At 38.6% G+C, this 15,987-nt stretch overlaps 1 pseudogene; it reads left to right on the top strand.

Moving 5' to 3' along the window:
* Positions 1–14,021: 14,021 nt before the first annotated feature.
* On the top strand, positions 14,022–15,625 carry LOC147728358 (ATP-dependent DNA helicase PIF1-like; annotated as a pseudogene).
* The last annotated feature ends 362 nt before the right edge of the window (positions 15,626–15,987 follow it).

Below are 15,987 nucleotides of genomic sequence, written 5' to 3'. Positions count from 1 at the left end.
ACCTGTGCCTTCAGCCAGGTGCAGAATGAGGTGTTAACATGGTAACAGCCAGAGAAGGCAGAGGGTGAAGGGTGACCTTTATGTGACTTTGAAAATATTGAAAGGGACAACCAACTGAAATGTTAATTGGATTTTTAATCTGAGCGGGAACAAGTATGATAGGTTGTACAGACAAATATGAGTCTGTATTGAGAGGAAATCTGTGCCATTAATCTTTGGTTGCAGTGATAGAAGCATTATTCAGAGTTCCTCCAAACGAATATCTGTTTTGTGACTGTCACTGTTCTACATCTAATAAAGCATTGGTAAAGGTGAGTCTCTAATTCTTTTTCAATGTGATTCACCGTAAATTATGCTTTAGTCACTATAATTGTTTATCTCCCTCACAGTTTCTGACTGACCTCATTTTTGACTTTGGCACTGTTTTCTATTCTTTCTACTACTCTTCCTTTACGTTTCCTCACTCTTTATATACATTATTTGTTCACAGTTACTACTTTTAAATTTCTGTTAATATGTTTCTTTATACTCAGTGCTCTTCACTCATCTTCTTATGTAATCTCTCATTGTTAGTTCTTTTTATTCACTGTCAGTCAGAGGTGCAACTGGAGCGAAATTTCGGCGGGGGGGCTAACAAAAAATGTTGTTTGGGGGGCCTGAACGTTTAATCAGTAGGCAGAGTGAAGCTGCAGGGGCTCCTAGAAGGGGTGAATCAACTGCAAGGCCCAATTAACATTCAAATGGTTCTTTAAAGACATGTGAAACGTTTGGGTGCGGCTCTTTGTGTACCCGGGATCTATGTTATCCTGGGCTGCCGCACCCGACGGGGGGGGGGGGGCTGAAGCCCTGTGAGTTCAATGGGGGTTGCGCGCCTGCTGTCAGTTCATTTTCCTTATTCTCCTTCTTCAGTTTCTTTCTTTCAACTGTAAATTGTAGTTTTGCAACTATTTTCGGTATACTGAATAAATGGTATATAAAATGTGTTTAAAACAGACAGTAATTATTTCACTGATTTGGAAGCGTTTTTCTGTAATCTGTAAAGTTGGTTTAGAGATCGAGAGAGGGTATTAGCAGAGACACAGATAGTGCAGGTAGAGAGAGAAATGGTAGATTACATGTGATATTGTGGTCATGTGTCTAAGATTACATTGTGAATTAAGTTTATTTTTAAATGAATCTGGATGAATAATTATGTCAGTTGATGTGTTAAAAAGTCATTTTTTGAAGTTAGTTAGTCTTTGTGAAATGTACTGGTACAGAATGTTAGGCAGCATGTCTGTTAGGTCTCTTACTTGCCAAAAGATGCAGGGTGTGCTGTTGAAATGAGAAAGGAATGTTTTTTCTTGCATACATATATATGGTGTATTTTTTGCTAGCAAAGGTAGTGAGATGGTATGAGTACAGACACATATAGTGTAGATAGAGAAAGACATGTTAGATTGCATGTAACATCCTGGTCATGTGTGTTAGATGAAACTGTGAGTGAAGTTTGATTTTAAATGAATCTGGGTGAATAATTTGCTTAGTTGATGTGTTAAAAAATCATTTGTTGAAGTTAGTTAGGCTAGATGGTATGCACTGCTTGACAATCTTAGGCAGCATGTTTGTTAGGCCTCATCGTTATCAAAAGATACATGGTAATTCCTTTTGGAAAGTAAGAGGTCTAACAGACTGTCGCACGGATTTCGTGCTCAGACAGAACTGTGCATAGAGGCATGGAACCTCAATGAATTATGATGTCCCAAAACTCACCTTAGTACCCAAAAATCCTCCACCAGACTGGCAATCAGTGACTTATTGGTAATCATAAACTGTCAATGCTTAGGGTACTCATAAACTTTCTCTCGGGGGCTACATTTACAGTGTGGTTTGTGGCCGAGGGCCGCACTGGTGGGTTTGGGGTGAGAAGGGGAGGGGGCTGAGTAAAGTAAAATGAAAACTTGTGACCATGAGGTTGTACACAGGTCCGTGTAGTAGATGCCTTCATGCATTGAGCTACCAGACCGAGCATCCATAGATCTCTCTCCCTCCTGCCGTCTGTCTCCATCTCTATCTCCCTCCTGCCTTCCGTCTCCGTCCTCCTCTGTTATCTCACTGTGTGTGTGTCTGTCTGTGTCTGCCTTCAGTCCGGGCTGAGACAGTTTGCTCTGCGGGTACACACAGACAGTCGCATCAAAGTACTTGGCAGGTGTTTAAAAGACCATTTATATACTTGTGATGCTTTGTTGAAGCGCCAGTGAATCTCCACTTTCACAATTACCGCTCGCTCGGCTCCACAGAGCAGAGGGTTTGTCGTATTTCACTTCTTAGTGCCTCTGCATCTCCACTCTGCTCTGTGGGGGCCGGGGGAGAAGTGACTGTCAGAGTGGAGATGCAAGGGCGGTAAGAAGTGAAATACGACAAAGCCTCTGCTCTGTGGGGGCCGGGGGAGCAGTGATTATTAGTCTGAGTGAAGCGCAGCTGCGGCGGTGTTTGGTAACACTAATAAATTATTTTTTTAGCAGAGGTACGATTGTCTGCAAGGTCCGCGGGCCACCAAGGAAGGCTTGCCGGGCCGTCACCGGCCCGCGGGTTGTACTATGAGTACCCCAGGTCGACAAAGCAGAACATGAACTTAGTACACCTGAGGTTACGTGTAATACATGAATACTCTTTCAGTATACAATAATTTCAGTCCAGAATATGGATTAAAAGAGGGAAGGTGCATATTTGAAATGTTTATTCACTAATGCAGTGCTTTCAAGCGCAGTATCTTATCTAATACAAGCAAACATATTATAAGAAACAAAGTAATCGGCATAGTTACTAGTCCATAGAACACAAACGGTGCAAGCATAGTATGATGCAAAATGAATAGGGTTTAACAAAACTTATTTCACACCCTCCCGATCAAGTATATTATATGATATCTAAGAAGGTCTCTTTTGAGTTTAAGTAGAGCGACCATAACTCAAAATCCTAGTGGTTAGAGATTACATCATAAGCAACCAGCTCTCTGCATGCGAAGCACCATCAAGTTTGTGTTATCCTCTTGTGCAAGGAAATATAAAACGCGCCAAAAGCGAGAACTTGGCTGCAGCTGCATGTATGTTATCTGTAGGGACGTTCGAAGATCAGTGCTCATAACAACTACTGTATTGAGATATCTTTGAAGGTTCCAGTACTCGCTGTACAGATACAGCTCGGAAAGCAAGGCTGATATCAGTGTAACAACATATTATTCTCGTATGAACCGAAAACATTTCACTAGGCAGAAAAGTAAAGCAGCAGATGTGTGTCATGCGCAAAAAAAGCAGCAGAAAGGAAAAATGGCGTTTAAACTCATAAAAAGCTCATGCTAACTTAACACAGTAATCAGGGCACATTTATCCATATATTACCCTGCCTTGCTCCGAGCACGTATCAGATAAAATAAGATAAGATAAGCGACTCAATTGATGAAATCAGAGTTCAATAAAATGCTTAGTTCGAAATCGAGTAGGTGAGGAAAAAACATTTTGTCCACATAAAAAACTAAAATCTCACCAGCACGAAATTGTAATGTCCACTGTTAGTAAAGCCAATAGGTCTGTTTATATAAAAAAAGTCCATAAAAGGTCAGAAAAATAGTGAGAGAAAAAAAAAATTATGACGTCAATGGCTTCCATAAGAGTCAGCCTTTAACTGAGTAGGCGAAATAAGCAGCAACCGCTTCTAAAAGGAAGTCACTGTTATCATCCGAAAACAACTCAGCCATCCAATTCAATAGAGGAAAAGAAAATATATGCTCTTCAATTACCGGAGCCTCTAGTACCATCAGAGGACAACTCAGTGGGTTTTCAATGTAGCTGTGTGCCAAGAAATCTTGCGCCGCTGCAAATATATTCCAACGACCCAGAACTCCATGTATCGCTGCAAAGGCCATAATCCCTCCGTCAGAACAAAGCAATTCATGATCAATTAAAGGATTCATGAGATGATTGTAATTCACTTCAGGAGATACCAAGTTGCAGAGACATAAGTCCAGGGCCCACATGAAATCACAGCTCAGGCAATGAAATACAGGCTGCACACAGGTGAAATAGGAAAATCGAAATGATAATCCATATGATGCACTCAAAGTCGTGAGTGGCAGGATCCCATAGTACTCAAGCATCCTGTTGCGAATCAGTCCTAACTGCTCCAGCTCATTTGCGAAGACAGGACTGACATCCATTTTGCAATAAACAAAATAGGAACAAAAAACCAGCATCCAGTGCTAGCAAAACAGGAAGTCCACGAAATAGACGAGAGAATATGGAGTGAAGGAAAGCAGGAATGACTCCAAATATTTTCGGCAAAAAAGTCACTAAACCATTGCTCACTACTTATAAAAAAAATGAGCCAGCCCGGATGCGTTAAAGATTATGTGGGTCAGCTCAGCAAATTGTAAAGGAAGGTCACTATTTAATAAGGCATGCACTTCTCTGCGAGTGTTAGCTAAGTGAAGGAGATATGTTTGCGAGCAGATGTTAGGGTAACTTGTTTTTGTGACAATAAGGCTCTTGTTCATCTCATGTGATTGAACTTTGAATTCAATGCCGGAATTCGCGGCCAGATGGAAATATCAAGGTTCCCATGCGGGGGTGGATAAAGTACATTCTTACAGGAAAGCATATGCTGAGTGACTATTACAGCATAAGCTGTGTCGTTTAATAACTCATAGCAATTCTCATTGTTTAAAAGTAAACAACCCTATTGACCAATAAGGTAAAAGTCGGCATTATAGCAGGCACCTTTGAAAACACATGCTACATTACAGCGGTTCTGGTTATATGACTCATGCAATTGGAAGTGCCTACACATCAACAAGTGATCCCGTGTTTTTGTACACTCATCTCTATTCAGATATAATTCTTTGCCGTCTCTAAGGCATTTATAAGTGAAAGGGAGCGACTTGGGTTCATGCAAGTAGGAGGTACTGAGCCGCTCGTATCTGCTTATGTCAAAATAATTTATGGAATTTCAAAACTGAAAAAGCGCGAAAGGTAGAGTAATTAACCTGTGGATTAGCCACGTTGCAGCTGTGGCTTCTGCTACTAAAAAGGGCAAAGTTTCTAGGCGTTGAATGTCGAACATCGAAAAAGAAGCATGTCTCATGGAAAGCAAACGTTGTTTGTCAGTCAAATTTAAGGGTGCAAAGAGAGAGGAGACATTAACATAGTTTCAGGGCTTTACGTTGGCCGGGAGTTTTTTTAAGGCAGGTTCGAAACGGGTCTCTATCGGGCTCTGTTTTGAGCCCTGGCATAGGCAGACTGTTTTTTTTGCCGGACTGCAGTGACAGCCTGCTGTTGCTGCAGTTCGAGAAAAAGTGCCAGGGCATAAAACAGAGCCCGATACAGACACGTTCAGAAACTGCAGGTAGATTATGTGCGCTGCTGACGCTGCTGACACTGTTTAGTTGCTGGATAAGGTAACCTCGTTTTGCACACTGCAGCACTCCTGTGCTTGCGTTATACACTTTTTAAAATCCCGTTTTCCATTTGCTTTGTATTCATTTGTATTTCCCATGTTTTTAGTGCGCCTTCCCTCCTGGCCATTTACCTGCATTATATTTGTGTAAATCACCACTGGTCGAGCGGGTCCGGTTCCTGGGGGTCTGCTTTTACGCTCGCCATATTGGGAGCGAAGGGGACACTTTTGGACGGCATTTCTGAGCGTTCTAGCGCTCTTGCAACTCCTGAAACGCCTACTTAAGGCGCTCTATTTAGCGCGCAGTGGTGACGCGCAGCGGGCGCGCCTTTACTGCGCCTGAGTCGTGCCAGAGTCCTGCCCATCTGCGCTCGTCAGCACTAAGGAGGTGCCGGGTGTGGTGGGACTCTGCTTCCTTTTTTAGATGGCCATCCAGTATTCTAGGGAAGAACTCCTTAGACTGCGGTATACGCCCTTTTCTTGTAAGTCTGCCCTTTTACACCCTCTTTGTGGCCCTTATGATTGCCCTTGCGGTAGGTTGTGTCTCCCCATCCCCACCCCTTTATTTACTTCTAAGATACCCCTTTGTTGTGTGGATTCTTCTTCGGCTCTTCCTGCTGGTCATATACAGCCATCTTCACATTTAAAGATCTGGCATCTTAACGTCAGGTCTTTGCCTAAACATTACCAAAATATTCACGACCTGCTAGTTCAGGAATCCCCTGATATATTCTGCATGACTGAAACCTGGCTGCAGGACGAGGCCACGGCCATAATCAATTTAGCACTTCCCTCGGACTTTGCTATCTTTACGCTTAATCGCAATTCCAGAGGAGGAGGTATCGCCATGGCTATAAAATCCTGCTATCCCTGTATCTGGAAACCTATAGATATAGCTGGCTGTGAATCCGCTTTTTTTGCTGCCACTATTAACCACCATTTCACTTTGTCTGGGCTGGTGATATATCGACCGCCAGGCAGTGATGCATTATTTAGGAAAGCGCTTCCTGAGCTTGTTAGCTCCATGGCGCTTAACTCAGCTAATTTTAACATCATTGGGGATTTAAATCTCCATTTTGATGCTTCTGATACTCCAGCGATAAGTGGCATCCTTGCTGATCTAGAGGCTCTTCAGCTATCGCAGCTGATTCTCCACCCCACACATGAGGGTGGTCATATCTTGGACCCATTGTTTACCAACTTGACTGTGGCCAAAGTTAGTCTGCCTAGACCTATAGCTTGGAGTGACCACCATCTTATCGAGTTTCAGGTTATTACTAAGGACCCTCTGTATAAAACATCTGACATTCAGGAAAGCCGTAAAAACGTATATCTTCCCAAACAGATGTTAATTTTCCTTATTATGGATTCTTTTTTCTCGCTCGGTTTGTGTTGTGTTCCTTTCCAGGCGCAGCGCCGGGACGCCTCTTAGCTGGGGCAGCTGTGCGCTTAAAAATGGAGTTAACATAACATAACATAACTAGTGGAGAAGTGACGGCATGAGGTCATGCTAGGTGAGCGTTGTAAGGGAAGGGAAATCCTTTAAAGAGAGTCATTTTCTGTCTGGATTTTCCTTCTTTTTCTGAAACTCAGGTACAGCAATATTGTTGTGGCGTCACCAGGACTGTAAGTGGAAGTTTTCTGAAGATTATCGACAGGCCAAAATTTCTGTTTATTTAACTTTTGCAGCTATCAATCATTGTCAAAGCCAATAGTCCTCACTTGGTGTAGGTATGATGTTACTTGTTGTATCATATTTAGATGCAATGACATGGGGGCAAAATTTACAGTGTGGTTTGTGGCCGAGGGCCGCACTGGTGGGTGAGGGGTCAGAGAGGAAAGGGGCGGGGCTAAAGCTAAACAAAGAGTTGTGACCATGAGGTTATACACAGGTCCCTGCAGCAGATGCCTTCATCCACTGAGCTACTAGACTCAGCATACATACATCTGTGTTCCTCCTTCCCTCCCTGTCCATCTCTCTCTTTGTCCTGCCCTCCCTTTATATATCTCTCTTTCTCCGGCTTGCCCTCTCTATCTCTGTCTATTGTGCAGTTCCTCTCCATCTTGCCTCCCCTCTGCTTTCTACCCTTCCTCTCCCTCATGCACTCTCTCTCTATCCTGCTTTCGCTATCCCTCCCTCTTTGTCCTGCTCTTCCTGTTCCTCCTGCCCTCCCTCTCCCTGTTGTCCTTTTTTCTGCTCTTTTTCTCCCTTCTGTCCTTCCTCTCCCTTCTGGCCTGTTTCACCCTCTTGCGCTCCCGCTCCCTTGTCATCTCTCTCTCCTTCTTGCGTTCCCTTTGCATCTCTCTCTGCCTCCTGCTCTCAGTCTTTCTCCTGCACTGTCTCCATGCTGCTCTATCTCTCTCTCCCTCCTACCCTCCCTCCTCCTCTCCATCTCTCTCTCCCTCCTGCTCTGCTTCTCCATCTCTGCCTCCCTCCTGCCCTCTCTCTCCCTCCTGTCCTGTTTCTCTGCTGCCCTTTCTCTCTCTCCTGCACTCCCTTTCCCTCCTGCCCTGTGTCTCCTTACTGCTCTCCCTCTCCCTCCACCTCTGTTATTAGTTTTGTGCAAGTAGTGATTGTCAAAATTTTGGAAAGAAAACAAATCACCATAATTAGCAGAATCTAAATATAAATCTAGTAAGCAAATTATTCACCCAAAATCATTTAAAAACAAGCTTAACTCACAGTGTGACCTTGGTGATCCATGGTGGTTTCTTTTGGCAAGTAAGATGCCTAACAGATATGCTACGTAAGATTCTCTAGCAGTACATATCATAAAGATTGCATGTAGCATCCTGAAAATGTGCGTAAGATCACACTGTAAATGAAGCTTGATTTTAAATAAATCTGGGTGAAAAATTTGGTTATTTGATGTGTTTAAAAATCATTTCTTGAACTTAGTTAGGCTTTAGGATATCTACTGGTATAGAATATTAGGGAATATATCTGTTAGGCTTGTTATTTGCCACAAAGCATGTATGTTGTGTAATAAATATGTGTGTAATATGGTAATGAAATTTGAGTTTTTTTGTTTTTTTTAGTGTTTGTTGCTGAAAAGCAAGAATCTGCAGTGTACTTAATAGAGTTTTCAACGTTCAAAACCATTTATAAAGGTGAGTTGGTAATTTGTAAAGGGGATCTATTTTTGTGCAGATTAAAATAATAAGCAAAAATTTTCAGAATGTTTGCACTATTTGTCTTCTGTTGTAGCATTTTATCTTTTATGTGTACCATGTCTGTATCTGCTTGCACTACTTATGTATGTTGTCATACTATTTTACTGTCTCTTGGCACTATCTTTTTATGGGCCTGGTCCATGTGTTCTTTTCTTTGCAGTTCTGCTTCATCTATCCTGTGACTGTAACAGTTTACTGTCTGCGTGCATTAATTCTTGCTAAATCTGCATTATCTCTCTAACTCATGCTGTACTATCTGTCTGCACTCGTTCTTCTGTATTTGCAGAGGAGTATTATGACATGGCTGTTGGTGTGTTGGGCATCATCTCTGCATATCTGTGCCTGTATCATCTGTTTGCACCCTTTTATATGCATTTGCAGAGGTCTATTATGATATGGTTGCTCATGCTTAGCATGAAACTTTGTACATGCTGTGGAATTCAGATGCTGAGTGTGCTGTTGAAAGGCAAAAGCAACTGTCTCTGTGGCAAGTAGTAATCTGTTTAGTGAATTTTCATTTGTACATTGTGAGTCCCACCTTCAGACTGTATACAGTTTGAATAGCAGTTTATAGTGGTAAACTCAGAAAATCGGTCCGTAGAAATAAATTATAAAGTCTTTCAACAGTTCTACAGTCCAGAAAACCTATAAACAAATCTCACAGTAAGATCTCTTTTCACTGCAGTAATTATTTAAATAAATTATAAGGGATAGTGTTAATGTCTAGGATCACAGTGTGAGTCTGTTTTCAAAGAATAGGAAGGTGGTACCTTAATCTATGTAGTTAATGTGTTTCAAAGTATGATAATGTATGTACTTAAAAAATTAGTAAAGGTACTTTTTAGTTTTCTATTCATGAAAAAGATATAATTTAGTCTTTACATTTTTTTGGAAGGACCAGCAAGAAAATCTATTTGCTAAAATGGAAAACCATCCAGAGAGCGTTGATTTGCATTTTGAAATTGCAAATGATTTAATAGAGGAACTAATTGATGGACTTTTTGAAAAGGATATTGAAAGTGGAAATGAGGATTTCATGGATGAGACTTTGGACAGTGCTTATTTAGATATGGTGGAAGATTTGGAAGGGGAAGATGAGAATTTTGATTATGAAGGAGATGAAGTACCTGATGAAATTATGTTGCAAGTGTTATTAGAATATGAATTTTTAAATGAATACATTTATTTTTTATAAAAAACATTTTTCGAGTCAGTCTTCTTGTAGTATTGATCGTTGATCTGCTAAATAAAAATAAGAATAAATGTTTTGATCAAGTGTGTTAGAGAATATAGTCAAAAATATTAATTGCACTATGATCACCTACAGCGCCTGAAAATCAGTGTACTGTTCTTAAGCCTGAAAAATTATTATCAGCAAATACGTCTATAATGTTGACACAGCTATGGACTGTCATAAAGTCAGAAACAGCATTCGCTACATGATTTTCTACTCTGTTTAGAGACTGTTGCTTTGTCTTTATTTTACTTATAAAGTAAACCAGTGGTTATAATTTCTATGTTATATGTTAGTAGAGGTCTATAACAATTTTTTTCTTTTTTTTTAACAGATTGTAATTTTGATCACAAACAAAAATCAATATGCCGACCAAAAATGAAAAAAGAAAGCACTATAAATGGACATACCATTCGAAGAGAAAAGAAGTAGAAGAATTACGTAATCAACAAAGGACGGATAAAAACAAGAGTGCTCCTGGTAAGACAAGCAAGGATTTTATAAAAAAGTTGTCTCAAAGGAAACATTTTTTGGATAATGTTGAAAAGGAAAAACAGTTGTCAGTATCTACAAGGAGAAATCAGAGAAAAAAGAAAAATGTTTCTCAACTCTGCAGTGAGGAAAATGTGTACAGTAAAAGACGTACTAATCAGTTTGCGGAAATCAGGAAGCGCATGTTTTATAATAGAGTAGTTTCGAATTTATTAAAAAAGGAAAACATTTCTAAAAGGAGATCAGCTCTTTATAAGAAAAAAAAATATATTGAGGATGTTGTTGAACGCGCGTTTAAGACAAAAAAGAAGTTATTTATTTTAGTAATTAATAGAATAAATACACTGAATAAGGCAATCAAAGTTTTGAAAGCTAAGAGTAAATGGAAAAGACACATAAATAGAAGTAATTTTTGTAAAGTTTTTTCTGGAAAATGGATGCATACTTCAAGTTCTGAGCCTTTTTTTAATGAAGAGAGTTACTTTCAAAGTAATGATTTGTTGCATGCAGTTGACACCAGTGGTCGAGTATATGAGGTGAAGGACGGTTGTCCTATGGAAAAAGAGAAAATTGTGCATAGAAATGCAGAACGAGGTGATAGCTGATGAAGTTTTAGAGGGACGTCCTAACGTTCCTGTGTACAGTTGGAATTGTAGTAGTATTTGCAGTGTACGACAGGATTCAATTGATTTCTTTCGCAATTTCTTACGTAAGTATACTAAGGAAAGTCTAAAAAAAAAGATTGTAATGTTGCAAGAATTAGACCGTTGCAGAGTGAGAGAAAAAACAGGTCTGCATGGGCATTCTCTGGCTTGTCTTTCTAAAAAAATATGCCAGAGTGTTTTTCATCATTTCAGGATGTTAGCAGTGCATCATACCAAAATGAGGAAATTAGTGAGAAAGTTGTATTATGCAAAAAGTCCAGCACTTAAACTCAAACAGTTAAATAGTGCTCTTTTGCATGGATGTGAATTAGATGTTAAGAAGATTTGTGCAGAAATTGAGGTTAGTTACTTTGGTCCAGAAGAAGACAATGGAGAAACTGATACAGTTATAGAAGGAAATGTGGTAGAAAATGTTGTAAATTTTAATACTGAACATTTTGAACAGGAAATAACAAAGTTTAAGGTCATTGCAGGTGAAAAACCAAATTTTCCTTGTGTGTGTTGTCAGCGCACTCATTACAAAAATCACACTAGGTTAGTTGATTTATATTTAAAAAGTGAAGAGGAAAATAATAGTGAGTGCAAAGATTTTGCAACTTATTTGTTGGTAGAAAACTGTTTTGATTTGGGTTTTGATCAACGTATTTGTAAATATTGTTATAATAAATTAAATGAAAATAGAATGCCTGCTAGAGCTGTACATAATAATCTTGAGTTGATAAATATTCCATCTGAACTGAAGGATTTAAATACCTATGAGACTATTCTGATTCAATGTGTACATCCTTTTCAGGCTATTGTTCGTATGGAGCCTAAGACTGGGAAATTAAATCCTTCAGATTTACAAAGCGGATTAAAGGGTAGAGTTGTATATTTGCCACTTGATTTAAAGAAAAATATTGAGACAATTGGTGTTGAAAATGTAGAAGAGGAACCTCTAGTTATTCTAGTTAATGGTGTACCTACAAAGAGTAAGAAAATCTGGCAAGATTTAGTGGATGTTAGAAAAGTCAAAAAGGCAACGTTGTATTTAGTCAAAAACAATAAATACTATAAAAATGTATACGAAGAAGAAGAGGAAGTAAGTGAAGAAGAGGATAATGATTTGTCTATTGGACAAATTGAAAAAGTGGATCCGTCCAGAAGTGAAGAAATGTATGAACATTACAGTGTTCATCCACTGCATTCCAAAGAAGCAATGGGGAATGATATTGAATTATTTCAGATGAAAAAAGCAAAAGGAAGTCCTATTAGTGTATGGGAAGAAAGCTTGGAAGCTCGTTGTTTCCCACAGTTATTTCCAACAGGTCAAGGTGCACGATATGATGACCGACCTATGCAGATTCCTGCATCTGAATACCGGACAACAAGATTATATGCAGAAGATCCAAGATTTGGTCAATGTATTCCATATTTGTTTCATCTTCTGTTTGAGAGTGACTTATCTGGACTTTGTTATGCAGTAAACCATATCTTAAAAAGTGGAGTACATCTGCAAAATGTTTCAGCAAAGGAATTTATGGATAAAGTTCAACAGAAAGACACTGTTTTGGATTCTCACCTAATTAATTTAATGGCATGTCAGCGTGGTACTAATGAGTATTGGTACCGTCGTCATGGAGATTTGAAATGCATGCTTAGAAACTTAGGAGCACCTACATGGTTTTTAACTCTAAGCTGTGCTGAGTATGCTTGGGAAGATTTACTTGAATTTCTTCGGGAGGCGAAGAAAAAATATAGAAAATATAGAGTACAAGACACCTGGAGAACTGTGTTCGTTGGATCCGGTTAATGTTTGCAGATATTTTAATCATAGATTTGAAGCTATGATGTCTTTTATTACAAACAAGAAAAATCCTCCTCTTGGCGAAGTTCTGGATTTCTTTTGGAGAAAAGAGTATCAAGCGAGAGGTGCTCCTCATATTCATATGCTATTATGGATCAAGGATGCTCCCAAATTTGGAACAGACTCAGATGACACTGTACTGTCTTTCATTGAAGAATATGCAACATGTGAGATACCTAAAACTACAACTGATAAGGACTTAACAGGAAAAGTGTTACGATTTCAAAGCCATCGTTGTGGAAAATATTGTCGGCGAAAATTCAAATCAAAGGATACATTCTATACCAAATGTCGTTTTGGATTTCCACGACCGGTACTTTCAAAAGGAAGAGTCAACAATTTTATGTCATCTTTGCGACATAACATCACAAGAAGATCACTCAAAAATACCTACAATTTAAGAAGAGATGAAGAGTCCAAATGCATAAATTACTATAACACAGTTGTTTTGTCCATGTGGAATGCTAACACGGATATTCAATATGTTGCAGACAACTCTATTGCTGTGGCTTGATATGTAACATCTTACATCACCAAATCTGAAAAGACGGAACTAAAGGATATGTGGGAAGACATTTCTCATGAAAAGAGCCTAAGTAAGAAATTGTATACCTACAGTTTGAAGATGTTATCTCATCGAGAAATTGGAGCATATGAATGTTGTGATCGATTACCATCAGCAAGTCTTTATGCGAAATCTAGAACTATCCTGTGGGTGAGTTTAGGTCTTGGAGGAACACGAAACCGAGTTTTGAAACCTGTTCAAGAAATTGAATATTTAGCAGAGAAAGAACCAAACAGTACAGACATTCTGAAGACAAACATGTTGGATACATACTATCCAAATAGAAGTAATCTGCTTGAAAACATTTGTCTGTATGAAATACTTCAAAACTACACTTTTAAAAGGAATACTACAGAGAATATCGATAAAGGTGTATACGCTGTGATTGGACATGAATGATGTCTGGTAAAACAAAGAAAAGGACACTTGATTAATCACTGTAAACTGACTTGCAAAACTCCTGACAAAAGAGAATTTTACTATTTAGCTCTTTTGCAACTCTTTAAACCATGGCGTACAGAAGAGGAACTACTTGGTGAGTTTGATAGGTATGAAGATTCATTCAACGCATCTAAAAATAGTATAGAATGTCATGTTTTTAGTAATTATCTCCGAATGTTGAACGACGAAATAGAGCAAGAAGGAACAATTGCAGCGGAGATTGCTAGAGACAGTTCTCATGATAGTCAAAGTTCTGCTTCGTTGAGTCAAGATCCACTGGGACAACCAATTATCCAAAATGAAGCAGCCAATGCCATGGATGAGGTGGAAAGAGCAATTGAGCAAGCTCAAGAGGATGTAATAAACTTAGAAGAATTGGAAAAGCAACTTAATCTTGAGCAAAAACAGATATATGATGAAGTGACAGAGCAGATTGAGCATGGTTTTCGTCATGAGAAAAAAGAATGCTCATGTATGTCATTTGAACCTGTACTACTATATGTAAGTGGAGAAGCTGGAACTGGTAAAAGTTTTCTAATTAAAGGAATTACCACATATCTACAGCAAAGAACTCAGTCATCACTCTCTTGTGTTGTTACTGCTCCAACTGGATTGGCAGCACACAATATTAAAGGTATTACTTTACATCGTTTATTGATGCTGCCAGTTGAACATGAAAATAAATTACAATATCACAAGCTATCTGGAAGAGCTTGTTGTGAAGTTTCTAGAGTCCTTAAAAAAATGAAACTTCTCATTATTGATGAGGTAGGCATGGTATCAAATTTAATGCTTGCCTTTGTGCATTTAAGAATGCAACAGATTCTTAAAACAGAGTATGATGTGTTATTTGGAGGCAAACATGTCATAGTTTTTGGAGATCTACTGCAGGTAACTCCTGTAAAAGGACAACCTGTATTTGAAACTGTTACACATGAAGACACCAGAAAGTGCCTGGGCAGTATTGGAAATGTTAATATATGGTCACATTTCAAATATACTGAACTCATTCAAAATATGCGACAGGCAAAGGATACTAAATATGGAAATATTCTTCAAGATATAAGAATTGGAAAACTAAGTGAAGATGCGAAAGAAACTTTACAAACACGTTTACTTTCCAATTTGTTTCCCAATGAAGATAATGTGGTTGAGAAAATATATACTAAAGAGGCAGAAGATAAGTCAGTTATATGCTTGATGCCAACTCTACAAGAATGTTCACTGTTCAATGAAAACATTTTGAAGTTAGAAAATCAACAAATTAAGAAACTGGAAGCTAAAGATAGAATAGAGCATGAAGGAAGTACTATTATTTTGTCAGAAAGGTTGAAGTTAAAATTGGATTCTCTACAGAAATCTATATCTAAAACTGCTGGCTTAGAAAAGAATCTGTATGTATGTTTAAATTGTCGGAATATTTTACGAAGAAATGTACATGTGGAAAGAGGTTTGGTGAATGGAGCAATGGGTAATGTTGTTGGTTTTGTGAATTACCCAAATAGAGATGAGATTGAATTTTTAAGAATCAAATTTGATGGAATTGAGGAAGTTCAACAATTCAGTCGTTGTTCAACTCGTTTTTTGCTTGTAAAAGACTTATATGTCCGTCGGAAACAATTTCCTATTTGTTTGGCATATGTAGTGACTATTCACAAATCTCAAGGTTTAAGTGTAGATAGTGCTTTGGTAAATATTGGAAGCACTATGTTCAAAGAGGGCATGGCCTATGTTGCTTTATCTCGAGTTAGAACTTTATCTGGACTTTATCTAATTGATTTTGATGAGACAAAGATTAGTGCAGATCTAAATTGTGTGAAGGAGTATAATAGGTTAAGAAGAGAATATGCTCCAAGTTTACCTCAATATCCTTTAATTGAAAAGTGTGTGGTAGGTTGAAAAAGGAGATATGAGGAAAAATGTAATGAAGTAGTAGGGAAACAAAGAAAAAAAGATGAACCTGTGATTGGTAGCAAAAAGAAAAAGGTTACTATTGAAGAGATTGTTGGATTTAAATTTGAAAACAGTTCTGGTGTCAACTGCTATGCAAATGTAGTGGTTAATGTTGTTTTTTTTCTTAGAACTTTACAGCAACAGATTGTAGAAAATCGGGAGCAAACATTTTGTTGTTTATTAAATT

Source organism: Lissotriton vulgaris, chromosome 3_1, assembly GCF_964263255.1.
Source record: "Lissotriton vulgaris chromosome 3_1, aLisVul1.2, whole genome shotgun sequence".
Lineage (NCBI taxonomy): Eukaryota > Metazoa > Chordata > Amphibia > Caudata > Salamandridae > Lissotriton > Lissotriton vulgaris.
This window is presented reverse-complemented; position numbering and strand designations above follow the sequence as displayed.